The sequence below is a fragment of the Coturnix japonica genome, chromosome 4 (genome assembly GCF_054131305.1).
Source record: "Coturnix japonica strain WE chromosome 4, WE-NBRP24, whole genome shotgun sequence".
NCBI classification, from domain to species: Eukaryota; Metazoa; Chordata; class Aves; order Galliformes; family Phasianidae; genus Coturnix; species Coturnix japonica.
This window is the reverse complement of record NC_140666.1, coordinates 40,138,434-40,154,967: the sequence shown is the minus strand read 5'-3', so window position 1 is coordinate 40,154,967 and position 16,534 is coordinate 40,138,434. Positions and strand designations below refer to the sequence as shown.

Here is a 16,534-nt window from a genome sequence, read left to right as displayed (position 1 = left end):
AGACACTAAGGTTTTGCCTCTTAACCATGAGTGACATGCCTGTGATTAGCAGAGAAGCTTGCAATCAGCCCAGACAGAGCCCTGTATCCACTCTGTTCTTCCCTGCTGTCCACATCTCTTAAGTGAAGGAATGTGTCAGACAGGGCCTACAATGTGTCAGCAATGCCTGCAGCTATCCCAGTAAGATACACAAAGCACTGTTAATTATAACACAATCAAAGCACAACTCCCTGAGCTCACACTTCCACTCCATACAAATGAGATTTGCTGTTACCATGAACACCTTCTATTAGCTTATGTCACCTCTTGCAGTTCTTCATGTACAAATGTTATAAGAGCACTTTATAGGTTGACAGTTTGAGTTAGCAACTGTACAGAAAAGAACTAGACAAGCATGAGGAAACAATACAAAAATCCCCCTCAGGAGCTAAGCGCCCTAATAAAGCTTGGCAACTTTTACCTAAAAATGTAAATGATGCAATTGTCACATCAACATCAAAAAAGGCACCATCATCTTCTAAAATCAACAGGAAAAAAAAAAAAAAAAAAAAAAAAAAAAAAAAAAAAAAAGAAGAAATTGAGTTTTTAGTGAATAGTTAAAATGGGAGATGAGTGATAATATGTAAAAACTGGTGTATAAAATGTTTATTAAGCATTTAATATTTTTCCATGTGTCAAAAACCAGGAATAAGATGACAGATAACGTAACTTCTGCTTGTGTCTGCTGTGGCAACATTGAAGTAAGGAAACGTAAAACCGAGAGCTACTGAGAAACTACATTAGCAGAACTGTTGCTACCTGGATTGATTATAGGTATAAGAGAGGAAAGGTTTATTAGGAGAAATAGTATCTCTTACCAGCCTCATATTAAGGCTAATATTAAGTTCCCTGGACACAAAAACTTCTTTATGGATAATTACATATTACCTAAAGAACTGGCCCTGAATTAGGATTTATGTGCCAAAAGCCTGTTGATTTTTTTCTTTTATTTCAATTAGACCAATAAAACGCATTCCCTATATTGCTCACATCTGTCTGCACTGTGGTGCAACACATCTTTGTTCAGAAGAAGTATCACAACATCTGCAGAATTCAGTGCAAGTGGATGATAGATGAATTAAATAAAGAAGAATATTCAATTAATGGCTGACAGATTAGCTGTTCTGATCAGCAACCCCATCCAGAAAAATATATGTGTAGCCCCTGGAAAAACAAAAAACATTAAGAATAGCAAAACTGCTGCAACAAAGAAAACCTGAAGACACATTATTTGCCACAACAGACGAAGTATTTCATATGTCATCATAGTGAGCTAAAACAGGACTCCTTCTTCAGTGAATATAACTGATAACATGAAATACGTGTTGCTGTCTGCACTCTGTTTTCTTTAATGCATAAATAATCATACCAGCTTTACAGAAAACAGACAGCATGCTGGAAAACTGCCAGATATGCACAAATTTAGAAAGAGCTATTCTCCTCACCCAGCAAAATGCTTTATGAAGAACTAGATGTTCATATCATTAGCATGAGTAACATCTAGGTGAAGCCAATATACTTCGCAGGCAAGGATTCATCTTCCTGGGAAATAGAGTGTATTTCACCCTGAAGAACTAAGACATTCAATGCTATTGCAGCAATCAACTATACATAAAATAAATTTGACATGAGTATGCTTGCCTTTCTATACCAGTTATTTTCTCAAGAGCTTCACAGAATAGTATTTATTTTGTTGGAATCAAAACTTTTCATAGAATCATACAATGGTTCGCATTAGAAAATACCTCATAGATAACCTTACACAGCAGGACATCCCAAGGCCTTCACAGTCACCTGGCAACTAGCAGGGTGGCGGGCCTAGAGAGACAGATTTCATGCCTTGCTTCTCCAGTGGTGGTACCCCACAGGGGTCTGCCTGCCCACTGGGGCCTAAATCAGAGCCCTGGGGGCTGCATTCCAAAATACTCACTAAGGAGGAGCTGTGCTATTGCAGGGACATTGCTCCAGCACACACTGGCCCATACTCATCCTCAGTGCTGTGCCCGTGGGCAGAGCAGCATCACCTGCATTCACCAGCACTCTTCAGTATGTAGATTTCTTTGTGGCAAAAACACGCTGAGTGAATTCATACCATTTCAAAGTGCGACTGAATCTCTCCTTCTTTTAGACTGCACTTCACTTTGGCAGACAGTGCAACATACAGGCAGTTTACAGCACCACCTTTATCCTTAGTGCTACTCCTCAGCATCACAGTTCTGTCACAAACCCTGCGATACACTGGCTTAAAGAAACTGAAAGCTTACTTCCCCTCAGTAAAAATATCCCTGACACCTTTATACTCCTTATGGGCATACAAATGCATTCAAATTATTCCTCTGTTCTCAGCAGAAAACAAAATTAAAACAATATTACAATAATCAAAACAAGAATGCTAAAAAGAAACCCATCAAGAAACTCAACACAAATGGGATGCACTAAAAAAATATATATATAAAGTGCCAAGATGATAAAGACAGCCTTCACCTCATGCCCTCAGCTGATTCAAATGAGTGATTTGCCATCCAAAGTGCTGGCAGATGTTCAAAGCTTTTTGTGTTTGTTTTTTTTTCAGCATATTCCTGGACTGCCATCTACGAATCTGTCTTATGGCTGTAACACCAGCCTGTTCAGCCTGGAGAAGAGAAGGCTCCAAAAAGATCTGATGGCAGCTTTTCAGCATCCAAAGGGGTGGGGGTGGCGCATGAGGAAGTAGAAAGACACTTTAACAGTTATCGTTATTCCGGTATAACCTACTGACAATAACAGAGAGGTAGAGAGGTTATCTGATAGGATTTTATGGCATGACCCATTTTAATAATTCTAGCCAGGGGGTCCGGTGTTCGTTCTTCTGTTGAAACCTGTGGCTATGTATGTACCATGAATTTCTTCATATCACCTCTTGTTAAACAAGCAATTGCTCTGTTCTTCTCTTTTTTTTTTTTTTTTTTTTTCCACCTTGCCTACTGTGAAGTTCTGTCCTAAAACATGCCCTGATACTTGCCTTCTGCTAAGACCTCACACTACCTCCTATCTCAACAAACACAGCAGAGAGCAAAAGTAGACTGGTCTTGGTCTAGAAATGCTGTTAGTAAAAATAGCTTTCAACGGTGTAAGAAAAATAAATGCTACAATGGAAGGATTCATGGGTAGTAACAGACTTTTTCTTTTACTCATACACACACTACTTTTCACTTTATATTTATGAATACTCTTACATTCTTATTGAGTTCTATTAAACTATTGTTATTGTGAAGCCACCCACAAGAGTAAAAAACATTATGATTTTGGTCTGCCCTACATTACATATTATTTGTACTTAGAAGAACTAGTCCTTAAAATATCTATTACAATGTAAATTTTGTAGCGTTCATGTGCAAATCCTGCACGTAGCAGCAGCATATTAAAACAGAAAATAGGTTTGAAATGAAATCCTAATTCACATAAGGATGTGCTAATCCTTTCTGCTCACCTTGAAGATGAAAATAACAGTACATCTATACAAAACAGCTGCCTGAAGCTACACCTTTGAGCCTTTGAATCCGAAGAATTAACGAAAGCAGAATTTTCCTTTTCTGTTTGACAAACTATTCTAAATATGAACAAAGCAGGATTGAATGTGTATATTGTTTATTCAATTTCTGGTAAATAAGCACTGCTTGCCATCATAACAAAGAGACAGAATAATGATCAATGAGTTTGTTCACCATCTTTTAAAACACATTAATGATTAAATGATGCAATCGTGAAAAAGTTTTTAAACTTACTCATATGGCTATTGGGTATTTTCTCCTCACAGCAGCCAGGCTCATAAACAATTTAGTATCGGCAGCTTCATTTGTTAGCTCACAAAAGAGAGCCCCATTAAACAAACAGAAATATGCATTACAGAGACAACAGAAGATCCTGAAACCTTCTTATCAGACACCCTACTGCATGGAATTCTTTAAATAAATATTGAACAACAATGAGTATCTTTGAACTTTTCTAGTTAATAGACCTTACAGACCTCCTACAGAGTGGCTATAAATATGCTAGAAGAAATCAGTGTATCACTTCATACCATTTTATAATGCTACAATTGCCTTTGTCATGCAGACTGCATAGAAGGGTGAATGCTCTCCAAGACCAAAACCATGCATTAATGGTTTTCCTTTCTTGTGTTAGAAAGCAAAGCATCCCTGCTTGGCTCTATTCTCTTCCACCTGTAGGCCCTTCCAGTAGACAGCTGAGTCCACTTAAAGCAGCATGCTCAGAGTAGTTTGGCATCCAGCTTTCCCAACTCAAGTTATTAAAACAAGAATTGCTGTGATTCATGAACCATGGCTGAATGGCTGACTATTCCTTTCAACTGAAGTTCAGGATTTGTATTCATCTATCTGTATCTTTTTGAAATAAAAACCTCACAAAGACACCAACATGCTGAGATTCATTGCTTCATCTTAGTGGAATATACATGCAATGAAGAATCTGACATCCAGAAACCCCCGTCCTAAATCTGTCTATTCGGAAGATTTCATTTACACAAGTTTTGTGGATCACTACTCACATTTCAATGGGTTATTTTACTCCCAGCTTTGCATTTGAGCACGGAAAAGCAGTAAGAACATTTTTATTTTCCACAATGTTCTTATTTTAGATACACTGAAAATTATTAGAAAACTAAACTTAGATGAAGATGAAACATTGAGCTGCAAAACCCATTTCCTTTTGTATTCATAAGTCATTGGAAAATAAGTTTCATATGGAGCACAATAGGATGCAAACTCTTTTTTCCCACCAAACTATTAAACCAATCCATGCTACCCAACTAACACACACAAGTATAATTGGAAGACATAAGCTTTAAAACCAAATACATTCACAATGCTTCTGCAAAACACTTAGCATACAAAAAATAAAAATATTAAAAATAAATAAAAATAAAAAATAAAAAATATATATATCCTGAAAGCATTTATCATTATATTTCAAATACAGTGTAAAATGTGTGCATGAAGGAGTCCTTTTAAAATTATATATACCAAGAGGCCTTGGCTTTTAATTTTTAGAGAACAGTTACACAAATTTTAAGTGAAAAGTAATATACATGTCCACAGAAATTTATGAAAACCTATTTAACATAAATCTGCCCTTTCTGAACCTATCTTACTTATAAAAACTTGTGGAGTTAATTTTATTTCTGCTTCATCCTACTCTCAGAATGCCAATAGTTGAATAGTTTTTGCTGTTTGAAACAGATCTCTCCCTCACTAGTGATAACTCATTTGCTTAGAAGACATACAAACTTTTCATGCTGCAATACAATTTTAGAAAATAATTCTCCTCTTAATTTCTTATTTCAATCACAAACTTAAAAAGTGAATCAGGGTAACAAACAGCTAAGGTAATACACTATTGCTTTATGACTAATTTACATTCAGTATACTTTATGTTGGATGAAAAACACATCCATCATTAACATGTTCCTGAGAGTCATCAGTATCTGAAGACCATGCCACGGGAATGGGGATTACAAAGAACCAACTTACAGAGTTTTCCCTAAAAGTAACTTTTTTCTGGAAGGGGTAAAAAAAAGAATAATCATAACATGATATCTCTGGTGATCAATTTAACAGCATAGATGTACACTAGGCGTACCAGTCAGGCACCTATGAAAATCTTTATGTCAATATAAGATCCATCTTATTGATCTTTATCAGAAGGCTGTTTGAACACACATTTTTGGCTAATATTGATACAACACTACCACCCCCCCCCCTCCCCCCAAAAAAAAAAAAAAAACACCACAAAAAACAAATAAACAGTTCTCTCTGCTTAACACCCCTGGCAATTAATTCCCATAGACCCATATCACACCCTACAGTGTAGCGTGACAGCTACAGGGAAATAGATTAGGATGAATTCATCCAGCTACTGCTTGATTATTTTTGGCCACAATTTTCTGACTAGCAGAAGCCCTGAAGCATAAGGTTAAAGCAGTAAAAATGCTATTTAAATAAATAAATAAATAAGGGACACGATCATTTCATAATTCCTTCAGAAATACTGATACAGAGCTCTCTTCAAAAGTTCGCTTTTCTATCTGCAGTTATATGCTGTCCTGTAAGCAATTCTGACCTTGTTTGCAGTCCTGTTTTTCGCCCCCTCAGTCTAAATCCACTTAATATAACCTCAGTTTTGCACTGGAACTATTCAGATAAATTTTAATGCACTGCATTAGCATTTACAGATAACACCCTAGAGAACACAAACATTTTTAAGGAATCAATTCATCACATAAACCTTAGCCACAGATTAAAGAATAATATTTTCTGTGTTTCATGCCTGTAACCTACGGTACAGAAAGGTGGAGTCTATTAAACAGCTGTGAAAAGAGTTGCAGCCTTGTGTCTCATGAATAACTGGTGAAAGTACAAAAGCACACAGAAAGAGGAATACTGTTGTCTATCACAGAAAAAGAGCAAAATTGTCACACCAGAAAGAAAGAATATACCTTGCATGAAGGCTTACATTAACAAACAAAGAAAATACAGCAATGACATCTATGTGGCTTAACTTTGATCACAGTTAACACGAATAAAAAGTATACGGAGGCATTTCTATGAATCAAAATGCAAAAATAATCTTTTTCCTTTTTTCTTGACCTTATACGAGCATTTAAAAGGGAAAGTGTTTCAAAAGAAAATATATAGCTTTGATAGCAAGATCAAAATGCTTTCCATGTCACCTCTGTTCTTGAAGGGTACTGAAAAAACGACAACTTCTTAGTCTGGTCTGGAGAAAAAGCTCTGATAAAACGTAAATAAAGAAAATAAGACTTCCACCACCATGCATAATGACACATTTACAGGAAGAAATTTGCATTGCCTTCCTCTTTCGGGTGAAATGTCTGACAGTTTGTTGCCCACACAGCGTATTTAACAGGCTGCCTTATTTTCCTGTAAACAATATCCTTTAGAGAGAATATTCACAGAAATTAAGAATAGCCTCTGGACTTCAGTATTTCAGGTAAGAAGAAGGCTACTGTTTTTTTTTCTTGGAAAGCATTTCTGACAGCCCTTGACCTTTTAAGTTCCCTGCTACTCCCAATTCCTGCCTAAATAACAAATGAATTAGAAAAGAAAAAAAGCTGCTCCTTGTTCTCCAGCTCTTTGCATTGACATCCTACTTTCTGAGCATAGCTACCACCCAAACCTCCCATAAGCTTCCTTCCTTCCTGATGCTTAATCGTTTTCCTTTTCCACATAACCTGCAGTGAGCAACACCCCATACTTAGTCCTAGTTTTCTTATCTTCAGTGCTTTCACTTGATAATCTCACCCATTTCCCAGAGGAAACATAGCTCGTCCTCCAACGAGTCTCAACTTTTCTTTATCCTCCCCATTCTTTTCTGGATCCATTCTCTCAGTTTCCCACATTTCACTTCACGCCAGTCTGCAGATTCATAAAAACAGGTCTGCCAAGACAGAAGTCTGCCAGCTCTGCAAATTTATAAAGGCAATTTCATTTAACTGAGTGTTCCATCCCACTGTTTACTCATTTTCCTTCACACAACACAAAGTTCACAATGCTTATTTTAAGATGTTTTTGGTTTTTTTTTTCTTCAAAAATATCTCCCGAACATTTAAAATTTGATCATTTTGGGTTGGAATAATGTAGTCAAAAACTGGTGGGTTTTACTTTTATCAGCTGCAACATGCCAAAAAAGATGACAGGAGACTTCTCATGAAAATGCAAACTTTTGATTTATAGAACAGTCAAAACTAGCCTAATTTCTTTTAACATATTCCAAAAAGTTATCCAGCGAAGAAAGTCGTAGGAGTCTTTTTCAGCAGCTCTGCTACAGTGCTGTCTATTTTACTGGATCATATATAACAGGGTGGGTACGTGGGAGTAATTTAGAACATGCATATGAATAAGAGACAATTCACTAAGAGAAATGGAAGCCCTCCTTTTTGCCCAAGATACTTCAGTCTGAGCAAACAGAAATAGACTTTGATGAACAATCTTCCAGAAGTCCTGGAATAATTAAAACTCCCCGTCACATTGCAGATGTTCAAGATCCTGAAAGCAGGCTATTCCTAAGCATTTTAACTCCCCTCCCCAGCTTCTCTTTCATCCCCAAAACTGGATTTAAAATAAATGCTGTAAAATGAATTGTTAATTACTACTTCTCAAGTGGTACGCTTCTCAGTCAGCTCTGAATCAGCTATCCGGTCTGCTTACATCACCTCAGCCAATTATCTGAAACCAAAATTCTTCAAGATCAAGAAAGCTTCTCTAAACACAAAAATTCAAAATATTTATTTTTATATCTAAAAAAAATCAATTACAAAAATATGTATTTCTGTTCTCAATTTAAATTACAATAATTTCAGTTAAGTAGATGATGGTGAGTTTTTGTGTGTTCATTTTTTTTTATGAAAATTTCTACCTAATGAACCATGGAAATTTAAAAGGAAGTGTATTTACATATTCACAAGGCCTATGTTATTTCAATGAACTTTATTAGCTTTATTGAATGAATGATATGAATATAAAAAAGGATCTCTAAGGCAAAATAAAAAAGTTTTCTAATGCTTCATTCCATTTTCAAAGGGTATAATTATATTTCTGCTTGTTCATCCTTTATAAGGTGGATTAACCAAGATAAACATTCCCAAACCTAATTTCCATATACCTATCAATAACTTATCATGCAAAATGTGATTCGGTCTTTAATGGGTAAGCGCTCACTTGACTCAATCAGAAAGCACTGCTCTAGAAGGCAAATTTTTGTAGCCTGCAGAGAGTTTTTCAGCCACTGCTGCGTCCTTAACCCTCATCTAAGATAGCCTCAAGCAACACACTAGAAAGACAAGACAGACTACAAACAAGTGATCCAATAACATTTCAGTTTCTTACCTGATTACATCCTTTTAACAATCAAAAGGACCTAAACTGTGGGAGCACCCTACCCTGAATTACTACATCCTGAGGAAATAGGATAGACTATTTATTCCAAGCATAACATCACATAGGAGAAAGGATGAAAAAATAATAATAATATATATTATATATAGGTTATGAAAAAGCACCATACTTTATAAGAACTCTATCAGTAAGACTGGTCTTGTTCATTACTATTTGGGTGAACTATCAAAACAGTAAGGTAACAAATACAACAGGAAATAAGGTATACAATGAAGAATAGGAGCTGTATTTGTAACTGCAAAAAGGCCCAAGCCAATTTTCAGCTTTTATTCCCATGAAAACCAAGTGAGTTAAGGTAGCTTTTTCCAAGACACTTCATATTCAGTAGTCATAAACTTCAGCTTAACTGAATAAAATCTCCAATAACTGTCTCCTTTAGAGAAGTCACTTGGTAATTTCTGTTTTCATATTGTACTTGTCTGAGCTTTGGACAAGTCAACCTGAGGAAAAAAATACTATGGCTTCAGAAATAGTGCCATTACTAAGAGCATCTCTCATGGATGTGATGGTAGATTCCTAGTGCATAAAAGCAGTTAAAATATCTACTTTTTCTTACAAAGGATTATTTCTCAACACAAATAACAGATATATATATATATATAGATATATATATATATATATATATACACACACACATATATATATGGAAGTGATATATAGATTTTAACAGACCACATACACAAAACAGTCTTTTTCAATGCCACTACATAACAATAATGCTACTGTATTGGCTGTACTCTTAACACATGCTTATAAAAAGCGTGATGGCAAAAAAAATGCAGAAGACCAAATAAACCAGAAGAAGTCTTTTTTGGCCTGATGAATATAGCTGTTCAAATATTATCAATCACTATTTCATATTTTAACACGTCACAGAATATTTCTGTTGAGAAATAAATCTTCTTTATGTGGAAAAAGAAATCCTAAGAAATATTACCAATTCAAAAAGAAGAGCAGCTTCAGAAAAATCTGCCTCTTCACATTAACAGGCAAAGATCTTCATGGTAAGTACTAAAACTAACAGAGAAGTATTAGAAAAACCAATGCACTGTGTGATTTACACTTAGCTGTTTGTCAAGATTTTATAATGTAAGTATTCCACAAAAACAAGAAAACAGAAAAACACATGTAACACATTACAGAGAACACCTGTCTATAGATATAAAAGTCCAATCTCTTAATTAATTCAGGAAATTCAAGTACTCCCAACTGTAATAGAAAATATCAGATGAATTAATTCAGTTCTACATTCACTAAATAAGAAAACGTTCAGCGACTACTCTGAATAATCTGGGATTTACAATTGCTAATAACTTTATTCTCCTTTTATACCAGCATTAATGCAATTTTATTCAACCGGAGAACTTCTACCCACGTAAAAACAATAGTTTACCCTTAACCTTCTTGTTGAGTTGACCTAAAAAAATCATAAGCAAAATTCTTAAATCCCAATTTTCTGTTTCCATTTTTTGTTGTTTGTTTTTTGTTGTTGTTGTTTGTTTGTTTGTTTTGCTAACAGTACAGAAAGGCGCCTTACCTGTGCTAAATTTAGAACATCTTGTCCAAACTACTGCTTGCCTATAGTCAGTAGTTTATTCCCAATTAGATGGTATATTCATGAAAGAGATCATAACATTTTTTCCTTTAAGTGGCTTCCACGGTTTCCTTTCACAAAGGAAGCCAAATGTCAAACTCATTCCAAGTTGGGGAAAATTTGTTATGTTACTACAAAGTTAGTTAGAAATGAATGCTGTCAAATCCACTTCACACAAAGAGCGAACTGCTGCCTTACAGGGCTTGCTCGTACAGTTCAATAAGAATTGATGTTGCTAAGCATTCTCCCCTGAGAAGACCAACACAGCATAGATGAATTTGAATTACGCATAAATGTCATAATTGAAAGGCAGTAGAAATGCAATGCTTACTTTAACTACGAAAAAATCTTATGTGAACATCACAAATACGAGATTTAATATATGTACAGCACATTAACAACAGGTTGCAGTTACTCAGAGGAAACATAACCTTGATAGCTGTAAAGAAGGTTTTGAAGAGGATTTTAAAGCAGTGTAGACATTTTGCTTACCTGGTTCATATATTTTTTATAACACTTTCGGTTTATCTGAAAAAGACTGTTTTGGTTTGGTTTTGAACCTGAAATGAAACCCCAAAAACTCACATTCTCTCCATAACCTTTCACTCACTGCCTTGGCTGTCAAGAGAGAACCTTATCTGCTGTTAGAGAAATTAAACATCTATGTGTCTCTAGTGCATGTGGATAGAGGTAGTGTTTCCCATCAAGCTGTCTCAAGTCTTTCACAGGTCACAAAAACAACCATCTTCAATTCCAAGCTTGTCTGCTTACCACCCACTGTAACTTGTGAGCCGTGCAACTCGCATATATTTGAGAGCATCTTCCACCTTACATATTAGTCACATCTTTGAAATGATCCCAGTACAGACTGCCACACTGTATGAAGCAGAAAGTCAGGTTCACTCTCTCAGCATCCATTGTAAATTGTTCGACAACGAACTGGGTACAGTATTCAAAGTGAAGCTGGACCAATGGCAAGAACAGAGAGATGATCACCTCTTCCAATCAACTCTCTGAGTTGTGTTGAATTCAAGCCCTCCTATTATCAAATGAAAGCCTGCAATAGCCTATGAAATACTCCCCTGGATTCCATTACTTTTTTACTCCACATACTGTTTCAAATGCATATCGTAGATATATTTACAAAGATGTTGGGTATTCAAAGTATCCCTGCACAATAAGCGTAGTACAAACGTGAGGAAAAGGGGGTTCTGCCTGCATTAGTACAGGATGAATAAGGATAAAATCTTCAGTGACCTACTACCAACGCGTATCCTGAATAATGATCTCACTTCAGTACTGTGTTGGCATTTGTAGGCAAGGCAAAAGATAAAGTGATAGCTGTGAAAGGAAACGAAGAAAGTTTCATGACAACCCCAGTTACTCCAGTCCGTGGTAGGCAGTGTGAGAGAAAGCATGGATATGACTGTTCGATGGTTTAACAAGTGGGCAATAAGACTTGCATCAATGTTAAAGGTGTGGGGAAAAAAAAAAAAAAAAGCTGGAATGACCTTAGGCCATGAAAGTCCTTTAACTGGAAACAAGAAGTTTTATCTGATACATTAGAATCAAGGGGAAGAAGCAAAGCAAGGGAGGATACAGTCAAAGCCACATTCTGGGAAAATAAATAAATAAACATTTAAAAATGCAGACCTAATTGAATTGACACAAATAGGCAAGGCTGCTTTGCTGCAGGCAAAAGAAGAGAAGGCAGAACGGAGAGCAAGGATACACAATTTTTACCTGCAAAAATGTAAACTTATATCTCAATTTAAGAAATGGCAAACTCACACTCATTTAGGCAAAATTATAATATGAGGAACTGAAGAAAAACTTGGGCTCAAATGAATGCCCACAGAGAGATGCAAACGTCTACAGAACACAAAGGTCAGCAATAATATTCACTCACCAAGAAAGTAAGAAGCAGAAAAATCAGGTCTATTTTAGTCATGTAGTGCATACGCTGACAGCCAGGTGTGTGCAAAGGAGCAGTCACACAGTCAAACATGTTTTTTGTAATACAGAGCCACAAAGTCAGGTATGAACTGTCTCATTCTACTACATACACAGTCACATTTTGAGACAGAACAAAAGCATGCATGTGCTTAAAGCATAGAGCATCATGGTCTAAGAACTCCAACAGTCCTCAACTTTGTTGTGCTGTTGTTTTTATAAGCCTATAGTAACATACAGCAATTTTCAATGACAACCTCCTTTAAAACAGTTTGATTCTAACAACTGACTTATTTAAAATTTGGCATTTCAAAATTCCTTACTTCTTGTTTGTTGGGTTTTTGTGTATGGGGGGGAGATGGTTGTTAGGTTATTTGTTGTTGATGTTTGTTTTGTTTTAAAAGCAATGTATATTCTTTTTTAAAAATCTGTTATTATTTATGAAAGTGAGAGCTGTGATAGTCATCTTTTCAAATCAGACACTTGTATGAAAAGTGATAGATCAGTTTGTTGCTCCAACTGACCTCAGCTTCTACTCTTGATTTTAAGTATTCCAGCACATCAAATCTTTCTTCCCTGATGATCTTAAAAGAAATTGCTTCAAGCAATGTGGGGGCTTGATCATATTATTTTTAAATGCAATTCTTATGGTTCTCTCTTAGATTTAAACTACTCAAATTTCTGTTCTTTTTGTTGGTCTTGTAGGGCTGCATATTTCTCCCCCCCCCCCCACCCACCACCAAACAACAACAACATATTGTTACGCATTGTAAGGAAGAGGAGTTGTGGGAATAATGAGGACAGCCACAGTTTCTATCAATCCAAGATGCAGTTAATTTGTCTCCATTTATAAGTGGTAATTGATAATGTAATGGTCTGAATGTTTAATTTCTATCAAAATATGAATTTATTTAAATGGCATCTGTAACAACCATGTGCATTTGAAAGCACTGTATTATACAACATGGACTAGCCGACAAAGAGTTCCAAAAAATATGCCCTGAATTTCAGTTTTCATCTTTCGTGTAACTTAGTAATGCCTGATTCTCCAACAATTTTTGGTGAAATACTGACATCTTGCGGTAAAAATCAGTCACTGCAAGGACTCTGCATATTCTGATGGAAACGCACATAATTAGTAACCTGAGCAGTTAATTTCACACATCTGTTTCAGTTCATTATTTACAGTGCTAGGAAGTCAGAACATTTGCAGACAAGTTATTCTGAAGGGGTTTTTTTTGGTTTTTTTTTTTTCCATTACACATCCAGATAATTAATTAACTTTCAGAGCCTCACAAATGAATCAGTGCTGCTGTTAGAGGAGCAGGCAACCGTCTTGGTAGGTTTGACACATACTGTAGGAGATTGACCTATCTAAGCCTTTACCTGTTGTCTTAGAACAGAACATTGCCATCATGCAAGCTTATTACATTGATAGAACTGTTTAGGAGGAAGAGCAGTTTCTTAAACTCTCCAGTCTCTGAGTGGGTCTTTTCTGCTCTTCTGTACAAACATAGCACCCCCCCAGCTGTTGTTTCCTGTTCCCCTCTGGGCAAGCAGCAGAAGAATCCCGTGTTACATGCCAACAAGAACAAAAACAAATGAACTCCTGGAAGACTTCCTTCAGCTTGTGAGGAAAGGGTACTCACTAGCAACTCCTCGCTACTGAGGTGTTAAACATGAACTGCTTTTGACAAATACAGTGAAGGGGCTTTCAGTTATTATTATGAATATACAATTACTTCCATCTTTAATTCCTTTTAGGAAGGTCTGCTTGTTCTTTTGCCTCCTGATTTTTGTTTTTGTTTTTCTTTAAATCTTTAAAGAAATGAAAGTTTTATCTAGCATTTCTCTGAACATATGAAGTTGGTACCTGTATATATTGGTGGAAAAGCTGAAAGAACTTCTACTCATGGATGTGCACAGCAATTGTGACACAGAACTTCTTGGACTCCAACTATGCTACGAGCAAATACTAGTGAATCTGAAGACAACCTCATTAATGTAAGTTAAAAGAAACAACAACAACTAAAGTGGAATTATTGCACAATACTTTAAAAAAAAAGATCGAAATAACACATACACACTTAGTCCTTTTCCTGTTGTACAAGTATTGTCACCCTCCCTGTTGCATCATCAACACCAGGCTGTACACAATGAAGTATTAACACATCAGCCTAGTCTAGTATTTAAATGAATGCAAAGATCAGCCTTATAGCTCAGGTCTGATAAGTAAAATAGGGTTTAAAGTCTTAAGGCAAAGTGAGCGAGTTCTTTACTGCATAAAGTCCCTATATGCCCACATGAAAACAGGAGTTTTTAATGTCACGGTGTTCTGGTTTTGAAATGTTAAGATTCACTGATATTTGGATGTGAATTTGCTAAATAAACATGCTGTAATTAAAAACTGTAATAATACAAAGGCTTCATCTGCAATGTAATAATTATTTCTATCTTGCTTCTTTGAACATAATTGTGTATTTTAATACACAGAGTGTATTAAAAAAGCAGTGGTATTTTTGTTGTTGTTGACATACATTTTATTTTTAACCACATGACAAGCTAGCAACAAACTAGATAGGAAGGATAATAGTAGATGTATAAAATTAAATTAATCAGTCAGTACTGGTAAATCTGCACAATATGATAGTGCTGAGGAAGGAATAATCTTCTCATTTAAGCAGGTAATCCACACTCCACAGGTCATACCAAAGTGAGTCAAGCGTTCACGTACAAGACATCAAGTAACTTTCAATTGAGTGTTTCAAGATAGTGGTACAACGGCCATACAAACCTGTACAACATACAAAATTCTTATAGCTGTGCATAGTAAAAATGTATTCTATAATGATGTCATTTTCTCTTGCTATACAGAGCAACATTACTAAAGTCTATGAACTAATGTTTAGATGGCACATTTAGATGTGGGTGAGATTCACCTTGACAAACTTCACAATCTTTTAAGAAAAGCCCAATTCAGATTTCCTGCTATGGCTTCCTTAAGGGGAATTCACACTATGTTATTTAATTGTATGGGGACCTACTTTTAAATCACTGACCAGCAATCAGTATGGGTGAATCCGACAGGGATAAAACTTATGCTTCCTTGCTTCCTTGAGTGAGAAAGAAATAACGTGCTACCTTCAGCGGCAGGCAAGGTAACACAGTCATAAACAATACCTAAACAACAGTATCAGTTATTGAACTTTTGTGTCTGTCCATAAAACCAAAAGAACATGCTGTTTTGGAATAATGAGCTTTGGAAATCTAGCATGAGCTTGCACAAATTAGTTTCACATTTTTGAAAAACTACAAAAAAATTCTCTCTTAGAAAAGGCAGTTGTGTTTGCATAGGACTCTCTTAGAAAGTTGCTTGGTCCTAGACCATAACAACACAAAGGCTGTTAAGTACCATTACGTAAATCCAAAAAGGGAAAAAAAAAAAAAAGCTCTTTCTTTATAGATCTATTTAGCAACATTGTATAAGAGTAAGAAACCTTGAGATGTTTTCTTTCTATAGAAAATTGTTTTCAAATATCAGTGCAAATTAATCTTGCTTTCTTCAGTTAGAATATCAAATAAAGTACTTCAAACTCATAGCAGCTGTAAAACTTATTTTTGTGATTTATATAAGCAAAAGAGTGGATGTTGTTGCTGTATATGTTTGATCTTAGTATCATTTTTTTCCTCTCACCTGAAAGTATATGCACACCTATAAATTACATTCATCTTCAAATGTTTATATTTACTACCTATAGGACAGCACAATGTCAGTTATCTCATTCTATTACCATTTCACCCAACAAAGTTTCAGAAGCAGTGATCCACACTGATCTGACCTGTCATAGATTTCTCAGTCCCAGGGATTTTCAAGGGTTCTCAGAAGGGAAGATTTCCTCTCCCTCCTTACTTTGCTCTTAGAGTGAAAGCACTGAGCTTTCTCACCTGTTCTGAAAGGGACTATCTAGACCTTTCC

General features: G+C 35.8%; 1 protein-coding gene across 8 annotated transcripts in view; it reads right to left on the bottom strand.

Moving 5' to 3' along the window:
• The window catches only part of CCSER1 (coiled-coil serine rich protein 1), a 562,640-nt gene that overhangs the window by 481,973 nt on the left and 64,133 nt on the right, over positions 1 to 16,534 (bottom strand). The window lies entirely within an intron of this gene.